We start from the raw sequence: 26,309 nt of genomic DNA, 5'->3' as shown, positions 1-26,309 counted from the left end.
AGCAGGTGGTTAGTCTGTCAACGTGTCCAAATTTTACAAATTAACATATTAAATCTTTGGTGGCTCTAGCATCATATGTAATGGATAGACATAGTGTCAGTCTTCTCATTTAACTCTTTTCAAACTAAGAAATCCTTTCTTTCTCTGGTCTCTCTCTCTAGGGGAACCTGACATTCGGGGTGGATGGTGATGTGACCTTGATAGAGAACACAAAACTGGTGTCTGTGATCAGGGAGCTGCTTTCCACTAAGGAGGAGAATGTGGAGAAGGCCCTGCTCTACCGCACTGTGGCCACGGGCCGAGATGTCATTGAAAAACAACACACGGCACAAGAGGCCAGCTATGGACGGGACGCTCTAGCCAAGGTTAACACAGAAGAATTACATGTTGTTTGTCGTCTTCTCAGGCAGCACTGCACAAAACAAAACAAACAAAAAAAGATTAAACAACATTTGCCTGCTGAGGCCTGCAGGGTTGTGACATTTCACTTAGCACTTGGTGATATTTTTACTGCAGTTCACACTGATTCACACAAACATGAGTCACAATGTTATGACTCCAGACAGAGGCTGGAGACTGTGGAGGAAGCAATGTATGTAGGCAGCTTCAAGACCAGCACTGTGGGCTGTGAACCAGAGTCTGACTCACTGATATTTTGACATTTAACTCCAGCTATCCCTCTGCAACTGTGTGGTAGACTACTCTGTGCCCATGAGCAAGGTGCTTGCTCACCATCTAGCAGCCAGTTAATCTACTACACACATCTTACATTAAATATTTTTGTCATCCTCAGGCCATGTATGAGCGTCTGTTCTGCTGGATTGTGGGACGAATCAATGACATAATTGAGGTGAAAAACTATGATGCCAGAGTCCACGGGAAGAACACTGTCATTGGGGTGCTGGACATCTACGGTTTTTGAGATTTTCCAGAACAACAGGTCAGGATGAGAGGATATTCCACCAATATAAAAACTATCCATATTTACCATTTAAACATTTGATTTTATTTGGTTGTGTGAGGATTACAATTGTCATCTGTAAGTTTTTGTTTTTATAACCTAATAATAATAACCTCATATTAGTTAATAGTAATCAGTATTAAGATTTAATCTCTTCTGTTTCTTATGCCGTAGCTTTGAACAGTTCTGCATCAACTACTGCAATGAAAAGCTACAGCAGCTGTTCATCCAGCTAGTGCTGAAGCAGGAACAGGAAGAGTATCAGAGAGAAGGCATCCCTTGGAAACATGTATGAAGGACATTTTTTTTTGTCCTAATGTTTTTACTTTATGGTTGGGAATGTCTGTTTTCATTTTCATTTGTTATTGCCATCCTTGGGGCTTATTATTTGATATTTAATATGTAACATAACAGGATAACATGTTCTCTTTATTTAGATTGATTACTTCAATAACCAGATCATTGTGGACTTAGTGGAGCAGCAGCATAAGGGCATCTTCTCTGTTCTGGACGAGGCCTGTATGAACGTGGGCAAAGTCACAGATGAGGTTTTCCTCCAAGGACTCAATGGCAAGCTGGCCAAACACGGCCCACTACCACCCCAGCCGCAAGGTAGGAAACACTAAATATATGTCTGATCTAGCAACTATTTTGATGATAAATCAGCCATTTAAGTCGTCTTTTGGGCAGAAACGTCAAACTGCTCTGTTTAATTAATCGATAATGAAAATAGTCTTTTCATAAAGTTTTACGTCAACTAGATTAAAGTACATGACTAGCTGCGTGGGGGGGCCAAAAACAAAATGCGGTCTAGCATTCTTGGCATGTTTAATGGGTTTGAATCTAGTTTGTCATCTGTATCACCCATCGTACTCCTTCTCATGTTTCCTTTCTCTTTTACTGAGCACACTAGTTGCAGTAATAGTTTTTTTAAAATACCTAAGATTAACAAATTAGTCAATCGCTTTCTCTGTAAAAAACAAGTTATTGTCTACTTTTAGGTGCACAACAGTGGATTTTTATCATAGATTGCTGGCACAATTTTTGAATAAAATTAAACAAGCTGAAACATTAAACTAATCAACAAACCCTGAACGTTATATTGTGATGGTGCAGGATATGGCTGTGGTAACCTGAGAACACCAGAGGGCAGATTACACCGTCCAGTAAATAACCATTAGCACCAGAGGAAGAGATTGAACATGATCCTGTTTAATAATCAGGAAGGCTTACAATCTAATTCCTCTAATGGTCTGTGAGGCCAGACAAGACATAATCCAATTTAATTTAACATCCAGGTTTTGTGTTTGGGATCAGATGGCTTAAACAGGGTAAAAGTCACTCATCGTCACTGACCTGGAGTCAGTGTATTTGAGTTTCTCTGCTGATGTTAAACATGTAAAAAGGTGTTTAGCACAGCCAAGAATAGACTTTAAACCACAGCAGAGTTGATGCCTGCAGTTTTCTTTGACAACACAAGGGGGCATCAGCTGGCAGAGAAAGAATGAGCAGGAGTCTGACTCAACACTTTGCACAAGTGATGTCACTGCCAGCCAATGGGAGTGTATGGAGCTGGTGCTTTGCTGTGTTAGAATGGGTGGTGGAGGGAAGTGGAGGGGACGTATTTACAAATTTATGAGGAAACCAAGCAGAGGAACAGAGAACTGGGATGAAGACAGGGAGAAAGATGGTGATGCAGTGAAAGTGGATGGTGACAAGTGGTATGCAAACATCTGTATATGTTTCTGTCCAGTGCAGATAAAAACACAGGCCACAAAGTGAGGCACTGTGTCAGAGAGCTTATTCAAAGACTTGCTGGCAGCTACACGTTCCCATGCGATGCAAAGAAAAGAATATTGAGCCAGCCCAATGGGTGCTGAACCCTGCAGACACTGTTTCTCAGAGAATAAAGTGCACAATGATGAGGAAACTGAATGAAGCAAGGTTGAATCAAGATGAGGTAAAGACTTTACTGTGCTGCAGGGTTTATTGATTGGTGAAGCTTCCCTTCTTCCTATCATCTTGGAGTCAATATGCTCCCTACTGTCGCCCTTCTGCTGCTCTCTGACCTGCTCCTCCTCTGGCAGCAAAGTTTAAAAGACATGTAAAATCAGGGGTTGAAACGTACAGCGATCCATCTGTTACTTCCAAGAACGAGTATTGGCATGAATCAATATTAGCCAGAGATCTTTTTTCTGTACTGTCTGGTGTCCTGTTGCCAGGCAACATTAACATAATGGACTTTTTGTCAGCAAGTAGTGTGAATTGTTAGGACCCTTAGTACATCTCCATTTTCTGGGAGGGACAGACAGTGTGTATTACCATTTTTATTAGCATTCTTGAAAATTAATGTAGCCAGAGTATATGAGCCTTCCACATACACACATAACACTTAATATTGCTGTCATTAAAATGAATCTGAGAAACACAAAGTGGATGTTTTACTGGAGCAAAGAGATCAACTTTTGCATAGATGATCACTTACAAATTCAAAATTTTAACAAAAATAAAAACCCAGCATCAGACTGTCCAGTTATGAAGATTGTAATGTCACAATGTCTAGGCTGTATATTGTGCTTAATGGAATTTGTTTTTCTGAGAAGAGACTAACTATGAATGGTCTTCATTGCAGTTTGGAACAATAAATGGTGGAGGAGTAATGAATAGTTAAGCAGATTCTATTAGTCGGTTTCCTGGACCAAGAATATGTACATACAAGTACATTCCAGAGAATTTATTGAATCAAAACATTAATTCAAAGCATCAGAGGTGGTGTACTGGATGTATAAGGTGAACACAATAGAGCCACAGGAGTTGAATGAAACCTTGGACAAGAATAATCTCCTTTTCTGTGGTTTAGGGTGACTGATTACTGTGATGATTGATATTGAGGTTGATTGATTGTCTTATAACGACCCTCACAGGCATTAATTGAAAAGGTAGTGCAATCTAATTAGACATTTTGCTCTCAGCACCACTCAGTGGTCAGAGTAAAAGTTGCAGCCTTTTTCATCCATTACCTTAAGATATTCTGATAGTAGAGATTGACTGTACCTGTTCTTTACTGTCAAGCAAACCTGAATGTATTCTGTGGACTTGAATAATATGAACTCATTAATAATATTAGTGCAAGTTTTAGTGTGCTGTTATTTATCTTCATTTTAATCGTTATTACTTGTATTAATGTAGTATTTAGATTCATGTTGCTCTTGTCACGTGTTGTCTGTGTATTTCAGATGTAACAGCTCTAAATTATAGTATTAATTCTTGTTACTTTCCAGATGATCTTGATTAGCTTTTCAATCTCAGAAGCAGAGTGGAACCATGACTTTACTGAATTACCTTCAGCTAAAGAAAAAAGAGAAGGAAATTCTCTCTCTGTATATTATTGTGACCCAAAATAGACATCCTAACCCACACTCATGATGCAAATTAGCTCTTGGGAAAGTTCTGAAAATTTCAAGGCTCTGAGGGTACAAAGTGTACACGAGCTCTGCAGACTTTAAAGACCTGCCGTGGCTTTCTAGCCACATAGCTCACATCTTCTCAAGTCTGTCTGCCAGCATAAAAGTGTGAAGGTTGAAAAAAAGATGAAGTGCGAGAGAGAGAAGGGGAGAGAAGAGGAAGAGGGGTACACAGGGAGAGACTGGGAATTAAATGTGAGAGGAAATGAGATATGCACATCAAGGAGAGAAGTGGTTGAGCCCAGTAAAAAGAGAGTATGAAAACAGGGAGTGGAAATGCAGTGTGTAATATTCGCTGAAGCACTTGTACTCATGGCATGTTTTAAGTATATATATCAAGGCTTCATTAATCCATATTTTGATATTAACAGTGAATTAATTTACCAAAAAGCTCTAACAAAGCCATTATGTCTAGCACCAAATGTTGGCAACTAGGTTGAGCAGGCTAACAGATAAAAATTAAGATTTTGTTTGTGAACATGTTTGCAATATCTTACCAAATTCAAGAGAAAAGCGTTAGAAAATCAGACCCTAAAATGGTTAACACAAGCTTAAAGCAGCTTGTGTTACTTTGTAAAGCAAAATACTGTAACTTCAGAAAAAACTGTGAAGTCAGTTGCCAAATAACTGTCAAGCTTCTGTTTTCTAAGGTGAAGAAGGAACCCTGAGTCCTGCCAACCATTTCTTACTGCCACAAAACAAACAAAATATATATAGATTCAATGTCATCAGTTCCTGCTTAAGTGTTCAGCACTTTTATGAGAGCTTACTGCTAAGAAATAAGGAGACAGAAAAGAGAGATGCATAGGAAGAGACTGAGACAGAGATCTATTCCAGGAGATGTTCTGTAACACGATCTGTGCTGTGTGTCTGCAGTTATGCTTTCACCCTCCTTTCAGTGCAGAATGATGCTTCACTCTGTCTTTGCATTGTTGTCTACCTGTCTACAGCTCAAACATGCTCTAACGCACAAATAGCACACCCTGTCCAGGCCATTCATCCTGCTTGCTCATTCATTAGATGCTGCCTGTGTGCACAGTAAATTAACATAACCCAACCACATGGAATGACACATGGCTGTCACAGTGTACAAAACCTGTACATATACTCATATAGAGACAATCTTGAAGAGACCTAATAGCATCAAAAGTAGGAGAGGAAAGGCAATGAGAGGAAAGAAAGTTTATATTAGTAACAGATTCAGTCTGCTGTGGCTTCTAAACTGCACTTTCACATCTCAATATGTCCTGTTGCTTTGCAGTCTGCTGATGATAAATTCTTTTTACTGGCTTCCAAGCTTCTCAGCCTTGTTATGAATTAATCAGAGACCTTTGATGCATGGGAGTCACAGGCTTGTTTACAGAGATGTCTTACCTAAAGGGAAATGCTTGAATATAGTGTGCTGTGAATGATGCTTCACTGTGATTTTTGCCTGTGTGTTGATGCTGTAAAATCTAACCGTCTCTAGTTTTTTTCTTTTTTTTCCATCAGTTTGTCTTTGCTAAACTCTACACTTTCATCACACTGAAATTTATTTGGTTTCATAAATGTTTCACTCTTGCTGACCTACTACCAGCAAACTGCATACTTGTTTACTTGAGTCATTCAGTTTTTGAATCTATTTTTAGGTCTCTGCACCACAACCAAACTGGCTGGTGATATTCTTTAGTTTTCTTAGTGTCTTATTGCCTGAATATGGCGTTTTCTTCTGTGATGTAGAGCCCCATCACTATCCAAAAACTAGCAAACTAAACACATGAAAAGATGAGATACCATAAACAGTAGCTGTACAGTAACAAGGAAATTGGATTCACAAAAATGTACTCATCAAATACTTTATCAGGAACAACATAACATTTGGATTTTACACATTGATGGGAATATTCCTTTGAGATTCTGGTTCATGTTGACATGATAGCATCACATTATTTCTGTATTTGTCAGCTGCACATTCATTCTGCTAATCTCCCATGCTACCACATCCCAGCTGAAGTAGCCATTAGATGATGGTAAACAGTGGCCATAAAGGGATGCACATGGTCAGCAACAGAGAGGCTATGGCATTGAAATGATGATTGATTTGTAATGAGGGGCCCAAAGTGTGCCAAGTAAATGTTCCCCACACCATTACAGTAGCACTACGAGTCTGAACTGTTGATACAAGGCTGATCGGGTCCGAATCTGTAGTCCTGTAGCAGGACTACAGATTCGTCAGACCAGGCTACGTTTTACCAGTCTTCAATTGTCCAGTTTTGGTGATCCTGTGTCATCTGCAGCCTCAGATTTTGTTTTTGGCTGACTGGAGTGCTACTAGTGCTGCTGCATCTCCTCTCAGTGTGTGTTTGATCTCACCAGATGTGCTAATCATGTTAATCATTTGATGACACATTAGCTCCTGCAGGAACCGTCAACACACATCTCCCTGTCTCTCCCTACTCTTTCTTCAGTTTTTTCTTTCACAATGCCTCCCTCAGTACCTCTCTGTTGTCTTCACTTCCTCTGTCATTTTTCTCCCCAAATTTTTCTATCTGCTGGAACTTTTTTTTTTTTTTTTACATTTACTTTGCACAAGCATCTCAGCACATGGCATGTACAGGTACAGCATACTAATAGGATGTGTTGTATGTGTATGCGTGTGTGTCCTCCACCTCCTGCCACATGTATGCATGTAGGAGGGTTGTGCTAACTGGTAAAGCCTTCATGGGCCATGTGTTGGTGATGCTAATCACTGAGACTCTGTGGTCATTAGCTCCAGGGGGGCACAAGGTCAGCAGCAGCTGAAAGGACACATAAGGACACCTAATTGATGTTTACAAGCGCATTAAGCTGTGGATATAGTAGCCAGCAGTCCAGCATCAGGACAGTTTGATGGGTTTTAGAGGAGATGTACTAATATATTTGTCTGTTTAGAGTGAGGATGTAGCTCGATACTCAGTATTTTAATACCCTGACAGCTGCCACTCAGTGCACTGGGCATGAAACACAAAATCCATCTCCTCATCTGCCGCCTGGATTTGCTCCCACAGTACCCACTGTGAGTTGTTGACGGGTTTGGAGACAGTCAGACACTGCTCATCAGGAGGTCTGGCTTGTGCCCTTGTACTGTCGATGGTTGTTTAGTCCAGAGGCTAGAGAGCAGGAGGGCACAGGTGGCAAACAGGATTGCTGGGGAAATGATTGCAGCAGGTGCTGGAGGGAGAGAAGCAGAGTCAGGGAGGGTCAGATTGAGGTAGGAGTTGTCTTATACTTGGAGTGTCACAGTAATCAATGTGTGTGGACAACAAAAAGTTGAGAACAGTTTGTTCTAGCTGAAGTTCAACCAATCGACTCCTTTTGTTTTGTCTGCACAGAAAAATGGCTGAACAACAGTTCAACATCACAGGCTCGCCAAGTTAGGGACTCCTGCACATTTCATCAGGTGAAACTGTTCTGAGGACTAAAATTGTTAATAACATGAGTAAAAGTGATTTGAATTAATTCAGTCAGACTTAATGAACCGATTTACCAGAGTAAAAGACTTTCTGGAGTGCAGGGGCTTAAATTATTGAAGTAGTAAATAAAGGGTTGGTTTACCCACATTACAGAAATCTGATTTTCTTGTCTATATATCTATATTGTAGTATAGATCATGGTACTATAAATCTTATGGAAAATGTTTTCTTTTTCAGTCATTTGAGTGATCCAGTAAATTAATTACCTGACAAAATAGGTCATTTCATTGTATTTCAAATATTACCATAAATCTGTCCTGTGTGTTGATTTACCCACACTGGCCTAATAAACACAGAGATAACAGATAGCTACCAGAGTATAAATAGTGTAATAATAATTCAAACTTAGTAGCCATCTTGCTGTTTTGGGAAATAACACACATTTTTTCAAGTCTGTCTGGAATTTTATTCTTATCAGTTACATTAAATTGTGTGAGAAAGGAATCTCTCGACAGTCAATATGCACACGAGGAACAATTACACAGACCAAATACATTTGCTTTGGACATATATACATGTGAGTGAGTGAGAGATAGACTGAACCTATCTCTTAAAGTACCAACATAATACATTAATAACATGTCCTTTCACCAAGAGCCTTCAGAGAAGTTTCATGTCATTGTCCTTATTCTCTGAGTCTCCCTAAACTCTGCTTGAGGGATGAACGTCATTCTTCTAAAAGATGTTCTATCCTGTTCGGTTTTAATGATGGAGGAGAAGAGTGCTGTTGAACAGGTCTCTCCATAAACTCTCATAGGTGGATGAGATCTAGTGACTTTATAGGCTGCAACATATGATTCACACCATTCTCTTGGAAAAAAAAAACACTCAATATCCTGTACTTCAGTTTCTATAGTTAAAACATGCAGTGGTTGGTTCCTGTAATCTGTGTCTTTTCTCTTCAAACAACTCAAGATGTGTCACAGCAGTAAGAGCTAAAGGTGCGAATGTTGTGTGGAAGCATCTTATCATAGCTTCCTGTCACATTAACACCGGGTGCTGCTGCAGTACCTGAGACAGTCCATCCATCCTGTTCGCGTTATTTTCTCTCTCTTTCTGTCTCTCGCCTTCTCACCTTACCTCTCCCTCTGTTCACAGTTTTCCTGTCTGTTTTTCTCTGCAGCTAATTTATATATCCCCCATCTTCCCCCCAAAACCCCACCCATTTCCAACTCACCTTCTCTGTTCTGTCTTTGTCTTTATTTTAGTTATTTAAATTGAAAACATTCCTCCTGCTCCTCTGTATCTCCTGTTAAAGCTCATTGTTTTATTTTTTTTATCGTGTCACCTTGGCTCTTTCTTCAGTACCTCTTACTAGTTTCAGTGGCTCGCTGTGTCTGAAACTCCTTTTCTAGCTGCATAATTCATCTGTCTCTCTGACCATCAGTAACTTCTTTTGTACAGATTATCCATTTCAAATGAGGGAAGAGGGTGATGTGAAGGCTAAGAAATCCTTGGAAGGTTGAATCTTCATAGCTTTTCACTCATGATCACTTCACTGACCATAAAATGAAAGTATGTAGTGAAAAAAATAACAATTCTGATGACTGATTAAGCAGAAATGCTAAATATTCTGGTTCCAGCTTCTCAAATGTGAAGATTTTGTGCTTTTCTTTTTTGTAAATTGAATATTTTTGGGTTTTGGACTATTTGGTTTTCAGACAAAACAATCATCCCAATGACCACAATTACTGTGGGCTTTAAGAAACTGTGAACTACAGCACCACATAATTTTTCACTGTGGTCTGACATTTAATAGACCAAACAAATAACAGGAAAAATAATCAGCAGATGTAACCCTAGTACTATATGTAGCACATGCTACTCGTGTTTCATTTTGTAACTTTGGTTAGTCCTGGGAAAGCCTGCTGACTTCACTCTTTTTCAGCGCTATTCCTGCTTTACATTCATGAAGCAATTTGCCTGAAGCTCAGCATAATCACTATGTTTTACTGCCTGAATTAGCATCACTACCATTTCCACTGGAACAAGTGGGACCTCAGTACAGTGTGCTCTACAGTTATTTTTAAAGGGAAAGCAATTTATGCTTGCACAGGTTTTAGTTGCAGGTGTCAACTTTCTTTCATAAACAATGAAGCGCAAAATACTTTTACTTTGCAACAGAAACCTTTGCATGATTAAATGTAACTTTAATGTTACTGAAACACTGTAAAACAATTGTCACTTATACAAAAAAATAAGTGTGTTGGCAACATTAATAGTATAAACATTCTTAGATTAGCCGATTCTCGGTCAAATCTGTTGATAAAATATCAAAATATTTTTTAAAAAGTGACAAATGCCCATCACAGTTAGGTAGAAATGATATCATAAAACATCTTATAATATTATAATATAGGTGCTAAATGGGTCTCATATTGATACACAATCTTTTCCTTAGATTATTTCTTCTGAATTGTAAGTCTTAATGTAAGTGTCTGCCCTGTCTGTGGGTTCACGCTTACGTTCAGAGCTTCCGACATTGAGGATAATCTTAGGGTGCTGGCATCACGCAGGGAGAAACAGGGGGCTCAGGCACACTGCACACCTAGTTATAGCAACATTGTCATTCATGTCGGCACCAATAACATTAGAATGAAGCAGTCTGAGGTCACCAAAGCTAGTTTAGCTAGGACGTTTGAGTCTGCTAGAAAGATGTGTCGGCATCGATTAGTTGTCTCTGGTCTTTTACCCATGCGGGGTAATGATGAGGTGTACAGTAGATTAACGTCTCTGAACCGCTGGCTGGCTCGTCACTGTAGTGAGCAGGGATATAGTTTTGTGGATAACTGGCCTTCTTTCTGGGGCCGTCCTGACCTGCTGAAGGCAGATGGTCTGCATCCTACTGGAGCAGGCGCTGCTATTTTATCTAGGAATATAGACAGGTGTTTACGTCGGGTTTGACAGTAAGACACTAGTGATCGGCAGGTCGCAGGTGAGTAGAGAACCTGCTAGGTCTTTAGGTGGTGCGGTTTTGGAGTCCACGAGCTTAGATAGCTTAGATGATGAATCTAACCAGGATAATTTGCAGACTTTAGATGCTCAGACTGATAGCCTGATCTACTGCATTGAGACTGTCTCCATTCCCCGCCGTACTATTCACAAGTTTCCTAAGTTTCTAAACCACCATGTACAAAACACCACTCCTGCCACTGGTGACAGTGCTAGGTCCCATAAAGTACTGAATAAAAGGCCACTTAAATTTCCTAACAGAAGCACTAGATGCCTCATTCCTATTAATACTTCATCTATAGGTACCTTGCCACACCAGGCTGCTACCAGCAGCTCCAGGCTCAATATGATCCTCAAATTTGGCTTCATAAATATTAGATCACTTTCTACCAAGGCATTATTGATAAATGACTTGATTCTTGAACATAATCTGGATATGGTTGGTCTATGTGAAACATGGCTTAAACCAGATTTGTTCCTGCCTTTAAATGAAGCTTCCCCACCTGAGTATGCCAACGCACATGTTGCTCGGGCTACGAAAAAAGGTGGGGGCGTCGCTTTAATTTATAAGTCTTTCTTTGGTCTAACCTCAGCTCTTAATGTCACTTTTAACTCCTTCGAGGCTGTAGTATTGAAACCTTCTCCAGTAGCTTCCGATCCCCATGACCAGGGAAATAGATTGCAACCACTCAACCTTGTGGTACTTTACAGGCCACCTGGCCCCTACTCACAGTTTTTAGATGAATTTGGAAATTTTTTATCATGTCTTGTCACATATAGTGATGATATCCTAATTATGGGTGACTTTAACATTCACCTAAATAAGGCCTCTGATCCTTTAAATATAGCTTTTTTGGCACTTATTGATACTTTCGGGTTCACACAGTCTGTACATGAACCCACTCACTGTGGTGGTAACACTCTAGACCTGATTCTTTCCCGTGGGATTGAGGTGTCTAATCTGACCATCTCTCCTGTCACATCGGTTATCTCCGATCATTTTCTTATCAAATTTGATGCAACTCTAGTCTGTCCCCCTAAAATTGTCTCTAATATATCTTCCACCAGACACATAGGTCCCGCAACTTTAACTGTTCTTAGTGAACAACTACCAGAGGTCCTGGCCCCTTTTACGACAGCAATTGGTTCTGTTGATAACTGTACCAGGGACTTGAATACAACCTTGTCTAGTCTCCTTGATTCAGTTGCACCTCTCACCACTAAAATTAAACAGCCAAAGAGGTCCACTCCCTGGTTCACAGACGACACACGTGCTCTGAAGCAGGCCTGTCGGAAATTAGAGCGCAAATGGCGCAAATCCAAATCAGAAGCTCTGTATCTCCAGTGGCACCAGGGTGTTCTGGAATATAAGCATGCACTGTCTACTGCCAGAGCAGCATATTTTTCAAATTTAATCAATAGCAATAAACATAATCCTAGATTTCTTTTTGACACTGTAGCTAAACTCACTAAAAAGCAGCAGGCTCCTAGCTGCTCGCCCTTTACTGCCTGTGAGTTTCAGAATTTTTTCTGCAGTAAAATTGATGAGATTAGATTAAAAATCAGTTCAGTTTCTCCAGCATCTGCTGCAGAACCGGCTGTCCATCATATTGAGTCTCAGAGAGTTTCTGCTCTGATGAATTTTGACATTATATGTCTTGATTCATTATCTAAGATAGTACTAGCTTCTAAACCCACCACTTGCCTTTTTGACCCTTTACCAGGTAAACTTTCCAAAGATCTCTGGCCAGTCTTGGGCCCTGCAGTGCTGAATATTGTGAATCTATCGTTGACGACTGGCACTGTTCCTTCTAGCTTTAAAACAGCTGTGGTTAAACCTTTACTTAAGAAACCACACCTTGATCCTGGGTCTTTAGGTAACTATCGGCCTGTCTCAAATCTCCCATTCTTCTCTAAAATACTAGAAAAAGTGGTGTATCAGCAGCTTTCAGCTCATTTAGCTGATAATAATCTATTTGAACCGTATCAGTCTGCTTTTAGGGCCTTTCACTCTACTGAAACAGCACTTGCTAAAGTAGTAAATGATCTGCTACTCTCTCTAGATTCAGATTCCACCTCTATGCTCATATTACTTGATCTTAGTGCAGCCTTTGATACTGTAGATCACCGTATACTCATGGACCGATTGGAAAATAGATTTGGAATCTCTGGCGTGGCCCTCAGCTGGTTAAAATCTTACTTATCTGACAGAACTCAGTGTGTCTCTTGTAATAACACCATATCAGCCTTCTCTGATGTGAAATATGGAGTACCCCAGGGCTCTGTTCTTGGCCCCCTGCTTTTCTCTCTATATATTTCTCCTCTTGGCCAAATTATTCGGAGTCATGGAATTAATTTTCACTGTTATGCTGATGATACCCAGCTATATGTGCCTATAAAGGCTGATAATGCCTCTCAAATTAGGGAATTAGAGATCTGCTTGTCATCTGTTAAAAGCTGGATGTCTCAAAACTTCCTGCTTCTTAATTCAGACAAAACAGAAATGCTGGTTATTGGCCCAGCACGATATAGACACCAGTTCGATCATGTAACTATATCCCTTGACAGCTGTGTTATCCCTCAAAGTACAACAGCCAAAAATCTGGGTGTCACACTTGATCGTACTCTTTCCTTTGATCAGCATATTAAAGACATTACAAAGACCGCCTTTTTTCACCTACGCAATATAGCTAGGATTCGGTCTTTTCTCTCCATGGCAGACGCTGAAATTCTAGTCCATGCCTTTGTTTCCTCTAGACTGGATTATTGTAATGTTTTGCTTTCAGGACTACCGCGTACTAGCACTAAAAGTCTGCAAATGGTTCAGAATGCTGCAGCTAGAATGCTGGCCAAATCGAGAAGGTTTGACCATATTACCCCAGTTCTAGCCTCCCTTCACTGGCTCCCTATTCATGTTAGATCAGACTTTAAAGTTCTCTTAATGACTTATAAAATTCTAAATGGGCTAGCCCCCTCATACCTGTCTGATCTTCTTAACCCTTATATTCCCTCGCGTGCTCTGCGTTCTCAGAGTGCAGGGCTGCTGTCTGTCCCTAGAGTCAAAAAGAAGTCAGCAGGCTGCAGGGCCTTCTCCTATCGGGCCCCCTTCCTCTGGAACAACCTCCCTAGTGATATTAGACAGGCTGACTCAGTTGAGGCCTTTAAATCCAAACTAAAAACTCATCTTTATGCCTTAACTTTTAACTAGCACATTATTCTGGTTCCTATTTCAGGATACCATTTTTTCCTTGGCGGGTTGGGTCAGTCTCAATGCATCAGTTAAGATTAATAGTTAGTAAATGTTGTCCATGATGTCCTGCCGACGAGATTATTATTAACTGTCTTAATATCACTGCATCACTTTAACTGTGTGTTCTTCCCTCAAGCACATTACTGCCCAGGCTGTGCTTCTCTCTCTCTCTCTTCTACTGTCTCTCACTGCAGGGTTCTGCCTCCAGAGCTGGAGAGTCTCCTGCTGCTCCCATGATCCAGCTCAACCCATGATGCAACAATAATTAAAACATTTACTAGTGTTATTGATAGTGTTAGTGCTATTAATGTACCATCGTTTGTCATTATTATTCCTTTAGCTGTAATAATAATTATTACTATTATTATTATTATTACTATTATTACTACTACTATTTACACTTTGACTTAGTCTGTGTATGTGCAATGTTGTCTTTCTCCTACCCCATTCCCCCACCCCCCTCTCTTTCTGTCTAAACCCAACCGGTCGAGGCAGATGGCCGCCCACCTTGAGTCCGGTTCTGCTCGAGGTTTCTGCCTCTTAAAAGGAAGTTTTTCCTTGCCACAGTCGCCTAGTGCTTGCTCATGGTGGGATCTGTTGGGTTTTTCTCTGTAAATCTTATAAGATAAAGAGTACGGTCTAGACCTGCTCTATATGTACAGCGTCTCGAGATAACTTCTGTTGTGAATTGGCGCTATATAAAAATAAAATCTGACTAAAATCTGTTCCCCTCCTCACTTCCTCTTCTCATTATTCTGACCTTGTTTGGCTTCTCTTAGTTTGCCCTCCTTCTCCACACACAAACACACAACACAAACACACACACTGCCACCACCATTTTATCACACCCTCGGTCTTAAAATTAGGCTGAATCCCAAACGCAGCAGAGGTGCTAATGATAAAGCTGCCAAGATGTGTGTCTGGTTCATGTGTGTGCACCATAGTGCGTGTGTGTTTGTGTGTGCGATGTGTGTAATAGAGTGTAACTGATTGTGATGGATGAGGGGCGGTGTGGCTTCCAGCAGATGCAGGCTGTCTGTCTGATAGTGCATCTGTTTGTCTGTCTGTTCTGTGTGTCTGTGTCTGTCTGCATTCATGTATGTGTTTCCTGCAAATGTTTCCCTCTGTAAAGTGTGTGTTTTGAATTTTCTAATAGATTATCGGCTAGACTTTAGACAGTTGGAAGAATTTGGTTTTGCTGCCCACAGGGAGAGTCCAGACATGCTTAAAATTAAGATCTTGAGCATTAAGAGCTTATTGAAATGGCACTGGAAGCCACTAAATTATGCAGTGTGGTGTCTTGCTAATTATGTACATTAAATAATGTTTTTTAATAACGATTTCTTTCCTTTGTACACGTTGCTGATGACAATAAAAAACTGTTACTGGGGGCACTTCAGTGCTTCAATAGGTTTCTAAAGTGCACTTGGACCTGTCAAAGATTTACTGTGGAGTCTTTGTGCTTTTGGACCTAAATCAAGGTTGACTGATTCATTTAGTTCCCTGAGGTAAATCTTTTTGTGTCTGTGAGTTTTTTTGTGTTTGCAATATTTCCTCTCATAGGACTGTTCCCTCTGTTATTATCACTGTCTTATTGCCCGAGAGTTTGTGTGTGTGTGTGGGGGGGGGGGGGGGGGGAGTCCTGTCTGAGAGCACTGAGCCCTCAGTGAGTCATTCAGCATTTTCATAAAGTAATGGGACACACAGTATTAGCTTGGCTGACAGAAATAGCATCTGTGTGAAATGTTGGAAGTGTGGCTGTAAAAGTTTTATTTGTTTACTGTGTATTCCCTTCTTGCTTTCTTTCCACACTTGTGCCCAGCCTCTGTTTTTCTTTTTTTTGTTTTAATTTCTATTTTCAATGTAACATAACAAAATTACAGAAACGTACTGCTGCCACACCAGAAAAATCAATACATATCACTATCACATTATAACAAGATAATTTTGTTTCACATCATAATGTGATAACTCACTATCACGTTATAACTTGGCACTTTTTTGCTGGTGTGGCAGCAATACCTTTCTGTACAGAATAGGTGACACAATATGAACAAACCTCAACAAAGCAGATGAAATGGTCCTGTTACATAACACCTCCCAAACTCATAAGTTGTTGCAACTTCAAATTAAGTTATTATACATAAATTATAGGTAGGTAGGTGATTTCCACAAGTTTTGTGTCTGTGTTTCTCCTCTGTATCTGTATTACTTTTTAGACATCTGTCCCAAGGGGCTTATAGAGTTTTTTCTCCTCCTTGTTTCTTGTAGCTTTAATCTCTGCCTTCTGTTCCTCTGTTCTTCTTGGGATTGTGATGAGAGTGCAGGATACCTCTCTTCACTTATGTCACACTCTAATCTCCGAAGTTATTAAAATACTTTTTGTGAATCCCTCACACACACACACAAACACAAACACAACTTTCCTCTACATCACAAACTTACTTGTCACAGTTTTGGATGAAACAAGAAGCCTTATCATGCTTATCAGAGGCTTTTGCAGGGCTGCAGCAGTCCTCTCTGCATTTCCATTCATGCTTCCTCCCTCTCTGCTCTTCTGCTAACTGGCCTACATACTGGCATCAGTATCGCACACACACTTTCACACTCTCTCCTTTTTTCTTTTTTTTTTTTTGCTTGCACTGTCTCTTCTTATCACACCATATTAATTTCTCCTCCTCTTTTTTCCTCAGTGTTTGTCTCACCATCTCTCTTGCCCTCATTCTTGAATTTTATTCAACACAGTCTTGCACGTTCTTCTCTGTCTTACTCTCTCTCTCTAGCTCCTCTTCCCACCCCTCCTCTTTCCTGTAAGTCTCGATCCACTCTGACAGCATGAGTGTTTTCCGCACCACTGCGTCTGCTGTTGCAGTAGCTTTAACAATTCTGCAAATCATTCGTAGCAGTAAGTTTAACCTGACGTGTTTAAACTAATAACAAAGGGTAATGTAAGACTTTGGACAATTTGAAATTAAGTTTAGCGCACATCTCCAAGGATAGACTATTTATCTAAGCTATGATATGGGCAAGGCCACACATCTTGAACCTGGGAGGTTAAAACAGCCGGATGTGCAGCCAATGAGGCTAACAATGCAGCCCAAAGCTCTCCTCGAAACCAAAGTGTTTCCAAACAGATGAATTGGTTTTACATGTCTGATTGACCAAAGGCTGTCTTTCCATCATTTTTGCTTGATCTGACTAAATATACCAAACCTGGCTGAGAGTGGATTTAGGGATGGGCCAAAGCGCATGCTGTAAAGGAAACAAGAGCATCATTGTGAAATGGGATGCAGCACAATCATTGTTTTATCTCAATTGTCTTGATTTCATAGCTGTTGGAGGCTGAAATTGATGAACCTCCCAGCCCCAGATCTAATACAAAAATAATGACAATGCAGTGTGCAGTTACTGTTTAGTTCTGCTTGGGAAACTTGTGTAAAAATGTAAGAGTGATCTTATTTCTGAGTTTGATCATTATTGTGAAACAAGGACTTGGTCTTAACTGCTGCTACTTGACTTGGACTTAAAAACATTCAAGTCTCAGGTTTTGGTGGTAGTCCATGCATAGCTGGACATCTTATATATATATGTACTCTTTGATCTATGCACTAAGAGGTCTTGGCTTCAGCTGTGAATACTGAGTATAAATGTATGTATTAACACAACTTTGATCAACATTCAGAGACCAGTCGATAATTACTTGCAACAACATTAAAAAACTGTTTCTCTTTTTTGCTGGAAGAGCTTTCATATATTATCTCAAAGAAACTGGTTACTTTAATGTCTGGACATTATTCAGAACAGGGGAGGGGGAGCCAGAAAAGAGGAGGAAGAAAATGTTGAAATTTGGTCTGAAGTGGCAGAGAAAGTGAAATTTTTATTTTTAAATTTGTCCAGTTAATTTGTTGCATAATAAATTACAGCTTAACATTGACTTGCAATTTGCTCATTAGGGCTTGAGACATGAAGACTTACAAAAACCAGTGATGATAGATTTGAATTTGAGTAATACTTATTGTGATAGCAAAGCAAACATCAGTCTAATTCTAGCATTATCAGTTATTTTTCAGATGACTTGTGAATTTCTTTTTCTTTAACTAAAGGCTTTGCTCTTTTAATACAGTGTTCTGAGATAACCTTTGCTGTTGCTCATTCACTGCTTTCCTCTTTGCAGCTCTCACCAACTGACAAGAGTTTGGAGTTTGACAGAGACTTTCGCATCAGGCACTATGCAGGAGACGTGGTGTAAGTATCTTAAAGTTTTATTTATTCAGGAAGAGCTTTTACTGGTGATTCATCCTCTTTTCCACATTTGTACATTTTTACATATTCATGCCTCAAAGCATCCCACTGAAACCACAGTCATGTACTTTTGGCAACACTTCAGGAGCAAATGGATGCTGGGGTTCTTAAATGAAACTTGATGCTTGTTGAGGGATGTGGGAACACCAGTCATTCACACTTTGTGATTAGATTTTGACCAAATATTCTTGTGATGACCCAGGTCCCTTTGCCTATCCCTTTGACCTCTCAATTTGAATATTTTCCACCACCCTGTTAGTAATGCATAATTCCCTTGATCACTTACTTTGTGTAATGCCTTTTACCAGTTAATGTCAAATATTGTCATAAATAATAATAATAATAATAATAATATAAGTTTTGGAGAATATCCATTTTAGTGCGCACATAAAACTAGATTTGTGCAGAATTGCCTGTTTATTTCTGTGGTTTTCATTCACAAGTAAAACTTTAGCCTCATCAGAATAGTGTTTGTTTAGAGGATATGGGTGTAAAATGTTGATGAAAATTTGTGCTGTCTTAAATTGTTTATCATAGTTGCCTATATTTTATCCAAAGTATATTATCTGTGCGTAAATAATAAAAAAGGAAGACATTTTAGCAGAGAAGCAAAACTTTACTGCAGTTTCAGCAACATGGATGGATCTCACAAACATGTAACACATATTAAACAGCAGCAGAACATTCACAGAGATTCCAAGGTCACATTATGAACTTAATGACATTTAAACATGATTCTTTAGTCAGACTCAGTAAATATGCAGGCTTTGTCTGCTTTTTAAAATTATATCTCACTGGGGTGAAAATGGCCGACAGTACATGAACACAACTAGTCTCGTGGCCCTAAATGGCTTCATTTGATAATTTCATGTTGAATTACAATTATTTCTTTTCAAACAAGAGGCAAACATCAAATAACCCTGAATGAAAATGTGGATTAGTGCTGATCAGTGTGAATAAAGAATAATTTGTTTTTCTGTCCGGTTCATTACAAAAAGGCATTACAAACCATTTACTCAGCCTGGATGCTATTTTAAGCTACAGTATGTACTGTTTTAATAAGGTGCACAAACATGAATTGTGCCAAATCACAGGACAAACAAAGTCCACACTGAATCTGCAGCAGAGTAATAACACAAAATAATGACATGAAAATAGCCTTTTGTAATGTCTAATATAGAACAGCCAACAGTTTGCCTGTACTTCACATTCAACAGCAGCTATATATGGCTATAATCATTTTTTTGATGACAGTGTAACAATTGACAAAGTGAAAGGGGTCATGTGTAGTGATAAACCTACAGAGAATTATCAGCTGAATTTTGTTGCTCCCCTCCACTTTATAGTGAGTTTCAGCTCATTGTGTAGCTGTCTGACCTGCAGCTTTACTGTTTTGGTTCACCCTCACTGCTCCTATAGTGTCGATTTTGGCAGCAACTACTGCTGTTTCCAGAAAGAAAAAGCTCCAAAAACCCGCTGTGCACTACATGCTCTGCACCAAATAGCAGACAGACACAGTTAGCTGGTGAACATAGTGGAGCATTTAGCAGTTAAAGAGCCAGATATTTCCCTCAGGAGATGGTAGAGACCAAAAACACAGCTAGTGATGTGTCAGTGTTGTGTTCACTACTTAATTCTGCTGTCCTCAGGTGGCCAAAAGAATCAGTTATTGCAGGTTTAAGGAGAACCATACACAAACAGTAGTATACATGCACTACCACATCCACGCATACACACACACACACTGGTGCACACACTTGAACATTAATTGACATCCTCATTGCATGATGTCCCCCTAAAAATGATAGCACCACTTCCCAGTCCCTGAAGTACTTGGGCACCATTCAGATGAATAAATCACACATGCTAAGCCCCCAAAAAGTGCTCTCAGGGAAACATGTTGAGCCCATTTGTGAGGGTTAAGTATCTGCCACCCAAGGGATGACTCAGACTGAGGAGCAGGGCCTGACTGGCAGCCTTGACTGATCCCTGAGCCACTTAGACCAGGCAGGAGGCAGAGTGCACCTCACATCTCACAGCATGGGGTATAACACCTCTGTTATTTATAGCTTGTTCATCACTAACCGCTCACATTCATTTAGTGTATAGTAGCACAGTTCTCTATCGTGTAGTTATGGTGTCACTGGTTAAAGACACTGAGCAGGACAGTGTGTACAAACATGAAGAAAGAGTGTGTAGGGGTGTGTGTGTGTATGTACGCAGATGCATTTACCTGCCTCTCTCTTTTCACAGGTACTCAGTGGTTGGTTTTATTGATAAGAACAAAGACACTCTGTTCCAGGATTTCAAGAGACTGCTATACAACAGGTGACACACACACACACACACGCGTGCGCACACAGAGTAATACAGACTGCTTAAATCACCTCCACACACTCCTCACTGTATTCTTTGCAGCACTTTGATTACATGACACCCCTTCAGAAAGTACAGCACAGCACTAGTACAACTAATCTCCTCTTAATTTGCTCTCATCCTCCTCCTCCTCCACTTCAATCCTCTGGTGTTTTTCCTCTGTTGAATATAAATGTGAGGTCTGGTAATTCCTGACCTGTCTAATGTGCACTAATATTTTATATTTATGTTGGTTACTCAATAATATTGTAGGTATTGCAAACGTCTACTGATACAGATCTGCTTTTCATGTTTTCCTCGTGTCTGTCCAGTTCTAACCCAGTACTGAAGGGGATGTGGCCCGAGGGCAAACTGAGCATCACTGAGGTCACCAAACGGCCGCTGACAGCTGCGACGCTCTTCAAAAACTCCATGATCTCTCTGGTGGAGAATCTGGCCTGCAAGGTGAGGAGCCGGAACTGCTTAATTATTTGATGAGCAATCCAAGGTTGCACAGATTATGTGGATTTCAATAATATAAAACCTTTATTATAGAACTCTGATGAAGGCAGATTGGTCACATATTGTATGCAAAGGGGCTATTTTTAACCTTTGCAGACATGTTACTCAACCACATAAAGGAAAAAGGCTTAGACTTAAAACCACTGTGAAAAGAAGAGAAACAGTTCTTCAGACACTCTTAGACAGAGCAAGGATAAGAATTATTTTCAGAGCTTTTATTTAGCCTGGTACATTCTTTAAAATGCCAGCTAGTTTCAACTTTAAAGGGTCTTTATCAAGGTTGAAATAGTAAAAATTGGCTGTTTATGTCTTACTTTGAGACCATATTGCTAGTATTATCAATAATAACAGTGTCAGAGGAAGTAGTGTGTACACCAACAGGGACACGGCGTAAGCTGCAACTAACAGCCTTTTTCTTGATTAATCAGGTAATTGTTAATGAAAAATGCTCCTAGAACCCAAAGTGTCTTAAATGGCTTGTTTTGGCCAAACAACAGTCTAAAATCCAAAGTACATCATTGGAAGAAAAGCACCAAATTATGACAATTTTTAAGCTGGAGCTGTCACATTTTACGAGGCCTAAAGAATAGGCAAAAATGGTTAATTGATTATCAAAGTAGTTATTGATAATTCTGTAGTTTGATAAATCAGTTAATTGCATGATCATTTTAGCTTCTGTATAATTAACAGTTTAAACATGTTTGCTTCATATTTCTACAACAAAATCATACGAATTCCTTAATCACATAAATATATTTGCATTTAACATTGTTATTATCCATGTATAACCTCCACATTAATGTGAAATGACACAAATAAACTATTATGGAAGTTTCTATTTGACACTACATGATTGTGACCAGAGCAGCTTCAGGTTGTGAATGCTTTGTGAACAACTTTGCTACTCTTAAATACTTGTTCAGTGGTAGTAACTCACTGTCACCCCGCTCTGCAGGAGCCCTACTATGTTCGCTGCATCAAGCCTAACGACGTCAAGTCCCCTCTGCTGTTCGAGCAGGAACGCTGCCGCCATCAGGTGGAATACCTCGGCCTCCTGGAGAATGTCAGAGTGCGCCGTGCCGGCTTTGCCTACAGACAGACATACCCTCGCTTCCTACAGAGGTATGCCACAACATATTAGTTAATTAGCCAGTTAGTTCCTCTGCTCCTTAGTTAGTTATGAATCCCCAGGGGCCATAGTGACATTTCCAGATTCCCAGTTGTATCTGATGCAACAATCTACAACCCAAGGTTGTTAATGTTTTGTGATATATGACAGAGAAAAGTAGCAAAGCCTCTTATTTGAGAGGATAAAAAAAGAACTGAAGTGATTCAACAAGTAATTTCTGACTAGATTAATCATTTCAGCTCTAATTAAATGAAAAAAAATTACAATATTTCAAGCCCAGAGCAGCTCATTAGGATTCATACAGATCCAGGTGTTAAATTGTTCCAGTGCCACCCACAGATGTGATGACAACTAACTGGATAAGTGCACAAATCCAAACCTGATTCAAGATTATAAAAAGTACTAACAGTGCCTCTCAGATTTGGTCAATCTTGTGTACGTAAGAGGTAAATGGTAAATGGACTGCACTTATATAGCGCTTTTCATATTGACCACTCACACTACAGGTCACATTCACCCATTCACAAACACATTCAAACAGCACTTGTTCTATACACACAAAGTGCTTTCTAACACATTCGTACACATTCACATACCGATGACACATCAGAAGCAAATCAGGGTTCAGTATCTTGCCCAAGGGTACTTCATGCAGACTGGGGTAGCCACAGCCGCAGAGGTCGTCAAAACTATCATAATATGACACATTTCTAAAATGGAAAAAAAAATTAAATATGAATCTTAGACATCACAGACAGTGATACATTTTGACTACAAATGGTTTTCTTGTGAATTACCAGAGACATTATAAGGTTAGAAAGACCTCAGAATTATTCATTTAGTCACAGAGGAGCCCAAGTTTGAAAGTAATAAACCTTGTTTTGTAAAAACAAATGTCACTTTTGAACAGTACAAGTCATTAACTTGAAGACTAAATCCCCCTGATCAAGTTGCACCACTTGCCTTGCCACCTTTTCTCAGTAAGCAGTGAATTAATGTGGTTCAGTTGATTAGGTCAGGCCATTGAGAAAAATTACCACAATTATAATTCATAATTTGATGCATTGTCAAATCATTTAGATGTATTAAGTAAATGTGTATTATGACCTGGTCTACAATGACTCAGACTGTGCTGGTGAAGCAGGGTTGTGATTTGAAGGTTAAATGTCCCCCCCGCCCCGAATTACAAGATACTAGATGACAAGTCCTAACTGTGGGGGGTGTAAACCCTAATCAGCCTGCATCTAATCTAATCTCACAGCTAATCAACTGCATTTCCAGCAGCCAATACAAAATAACCCCCTTATCATTATCTTTTCTGTTAGTTTCCTGCTAGCATAATATTTTTGTCCTCTGACCTTGATTAAAAGCAGCCTGAAAACACTGAAATTGGATCATAATTACTAGAAAGCGTTGTTGATGTAAAACATTTTAATATACTGAAAAATGACTGTTTTAATGTGGTAACATAACAAGTAACTAGTCAATGATCTGCGTTAAGAACTCATGTTTTATTCATGCAGATCTTCAAACACCTTACATTACAATTCTGTTTACATGGCAGTTAGCACTAATTTGCTTGCAAGCCGAGTACTGATACTCAGTTTTTTTATAATTTTATCTGTAGAGCTGAAGCAGTTTGGTTTTTTTCCATCCATTAGTTGATCAGAAAATGAATTAGCTGCAGTTTTAATAATCAATTAATTGCTGCAGTTGTTTAATCAAACAAAAAAATTGCAGATATACCCTGCAGATATACCCTGCCATCAGCCACTCATGTAAAGATTTTCTTTCTTTCTTTTTCTTCTTTCTATTTTATCTTAAATGTAATATTTTTGGGGTTTGGACTGACTGTTGGACATCTGAAGTCATCACCTGGGGCTCTCAGGACTTATTTTTGTGACACTTCATAAATTGAAAGATTGATTAATGATTGAATTACTGGCAGCTGCAACCCATATCAGCGCAATCTTCAAGTTGAGGTAATAATACTATACTGTAAAAGGCAGATATTTCATACAAAAGGCAATTCCAAACATGATGCATTTTATACCTTTATAAAATACAGATATGTAACATCTCGCACATGTGTCTAAAGGATGTTCTGCCCTGAGCTCATAACAAAAAGAGAAAGAAGAGGGAGAGTCAGGTCTGATCAGGACTCAATTTTAGAGTCTCAAACATCACCTCACGTTTCCCTGCGGAGAAGAAGCAGGAACAACCCAACAGCACAGATGTCACTGCATTGAGTCTCTCACATCTGATAACACCCAGAAAGCTTCACTCACACATGCTGTGCTCATTGTGTAATAAATGGGATCTTAAAGCCTGACAGGCTGGTTTTGCTTTTGGGTTTACTTTTGGTTATAAGTCCCTGAGTCGCCAAATATCTCTCCAGAATTTGACCCAAAGAGCATTACAATATTGCAACACACCCAAATAGTATACAAATAATACACACACACACACACACACACACACACACACACACACTTGCCCTTATTTCCCAGCTGTCACATTTGCCCACTGCCCTCATAGAAACTATCGTGGTGGATGGAGGATTAGGTCTTTTGCATAACATGCTAACAAGTCATGCAGCTCTGTTACTCCAATCCTCCACACTGATGTATTTGGACTTGGTATTACATCACAGCATTGCTAATCATTCAGCTGTGAAATGATACAGGGCTCAGTCTGTTAACTCTGGGATCTTTGAATTCTTGGAAGCCAGAGAACATTATTGATGTCTTGGAATACCCTCATAATCTCTGTTATTCCAAGTTTTTACATGAAATAAAGGTTTCATGTTGTGAGCTGCAGTGATTAGAAAAGGCGGAACATTTGATATTAACCTCAAGTGTGAGAATTCACTAGTTTTCACGGTCTTACAATATAATAAATTGAATGTTTTTTTATGACATTAATTAAATTAATTGTAATTAAATATATAAATTAAAGTCACGGTCATTAAACTGTCAACTTTTTGAAATACATAATTTTTGTGGAGTGTCTCTCAGTTTCCAAACAACCCACTCAAATCACAAGAGCCTTATTTTTGTTGATGTGCATATCAGTACTGGAGGGAAATTTAGTGCAACAGTAGCAAAAGCTGTTTCTGGGCAAACTCAGCTCTGGTGACCATCCATAAATCTGAATATAAAGTTCAAGTTTAAATTCATCAGTCTATGATTGGATTTAGTCTCAGTTCTATAACTCTTCCAACAGGCTTTCACAGGCCTTAAAAACATAAAGTTAATAGTTGAGAGAAAAGAAAATAAGGCACTCTAAAGACTATTAAAGTATGATTTGAGTGATGATAAAAAAATAGGGATCACCAAAGTTACAAGAACAGGAACATGCACACTGCTTGCATGGGTACAAAAAGACTTGGCCTTTAAGAAGCTACAATTTTGTCAATCATGACAACATACTGATGACAAATTATAATTAGAATGAATTAACAACAAAGCTGATCACGATATATTGAGAGGCTGTTCAACAACTTTGTTGTGAGCAGAAAATTGCTGTATAAATCCAGATCCTACTTAGTGCTCTCTCCTGCAGTAATCTAGAGTTTAAATGTCCATTTATTTTGATCAGCTACGCACTGCTCTGTTTTCTCATACAACTACTTTCTCTTTCCTCCAGATACAAGATGATCTCAGAGTTTACATGGCCAAATCATGACTTGCCATCAGACAAAGATGCAGTGAAGAGGCTCCTGCAGGGGTGTGGATTTGACCATGATGTGGCCTATGGCAAAACAAAGGTCTTCATCCGCACACCACGTACCCTCTTCAGCCTGGAGGAGCAGAGAGCCGAAATGGTCCAGAGAATCGTCCTCTTCCTCCAGAAGGTAAGAGTCTGACTACCGGAGGATATG

At 39.5% G+C, this 26,309-nt stretch overlaps 1 pseudogene; it reads left to right on the top strand.

Annotated features, from left to right (window-relative positions):
• Positions 1 to 161: 161 nt before the first annotated feature.
• LOC108892203 (unconventional myosin-Id-like) lies at positions 162 to 26,309 on the top strand (annotated as a pseudogene).

Source organism: Lates calcarifer, unplaced genomic scaffold (assembly GCF_001640805.2).
Source record: "Lates calcarifer isolate ASB-BC8 unplaced genomic scaffold, TLL_Latcal_v3 _unitig_210_quiver_1826, whole genome shotgun sequence".
In the NCBI taxonomy this organism is placed as follows: Eukaryota; Metazoa; Chordata; class Actinopteri; family Centropomidae; genus Lates; species Lates calcarifer.
The sequence above is the reverse complement of the archived record's forward strand: the minus strand, read 5'-3'. Positions and strand labels throughout refer to the sequence as shown.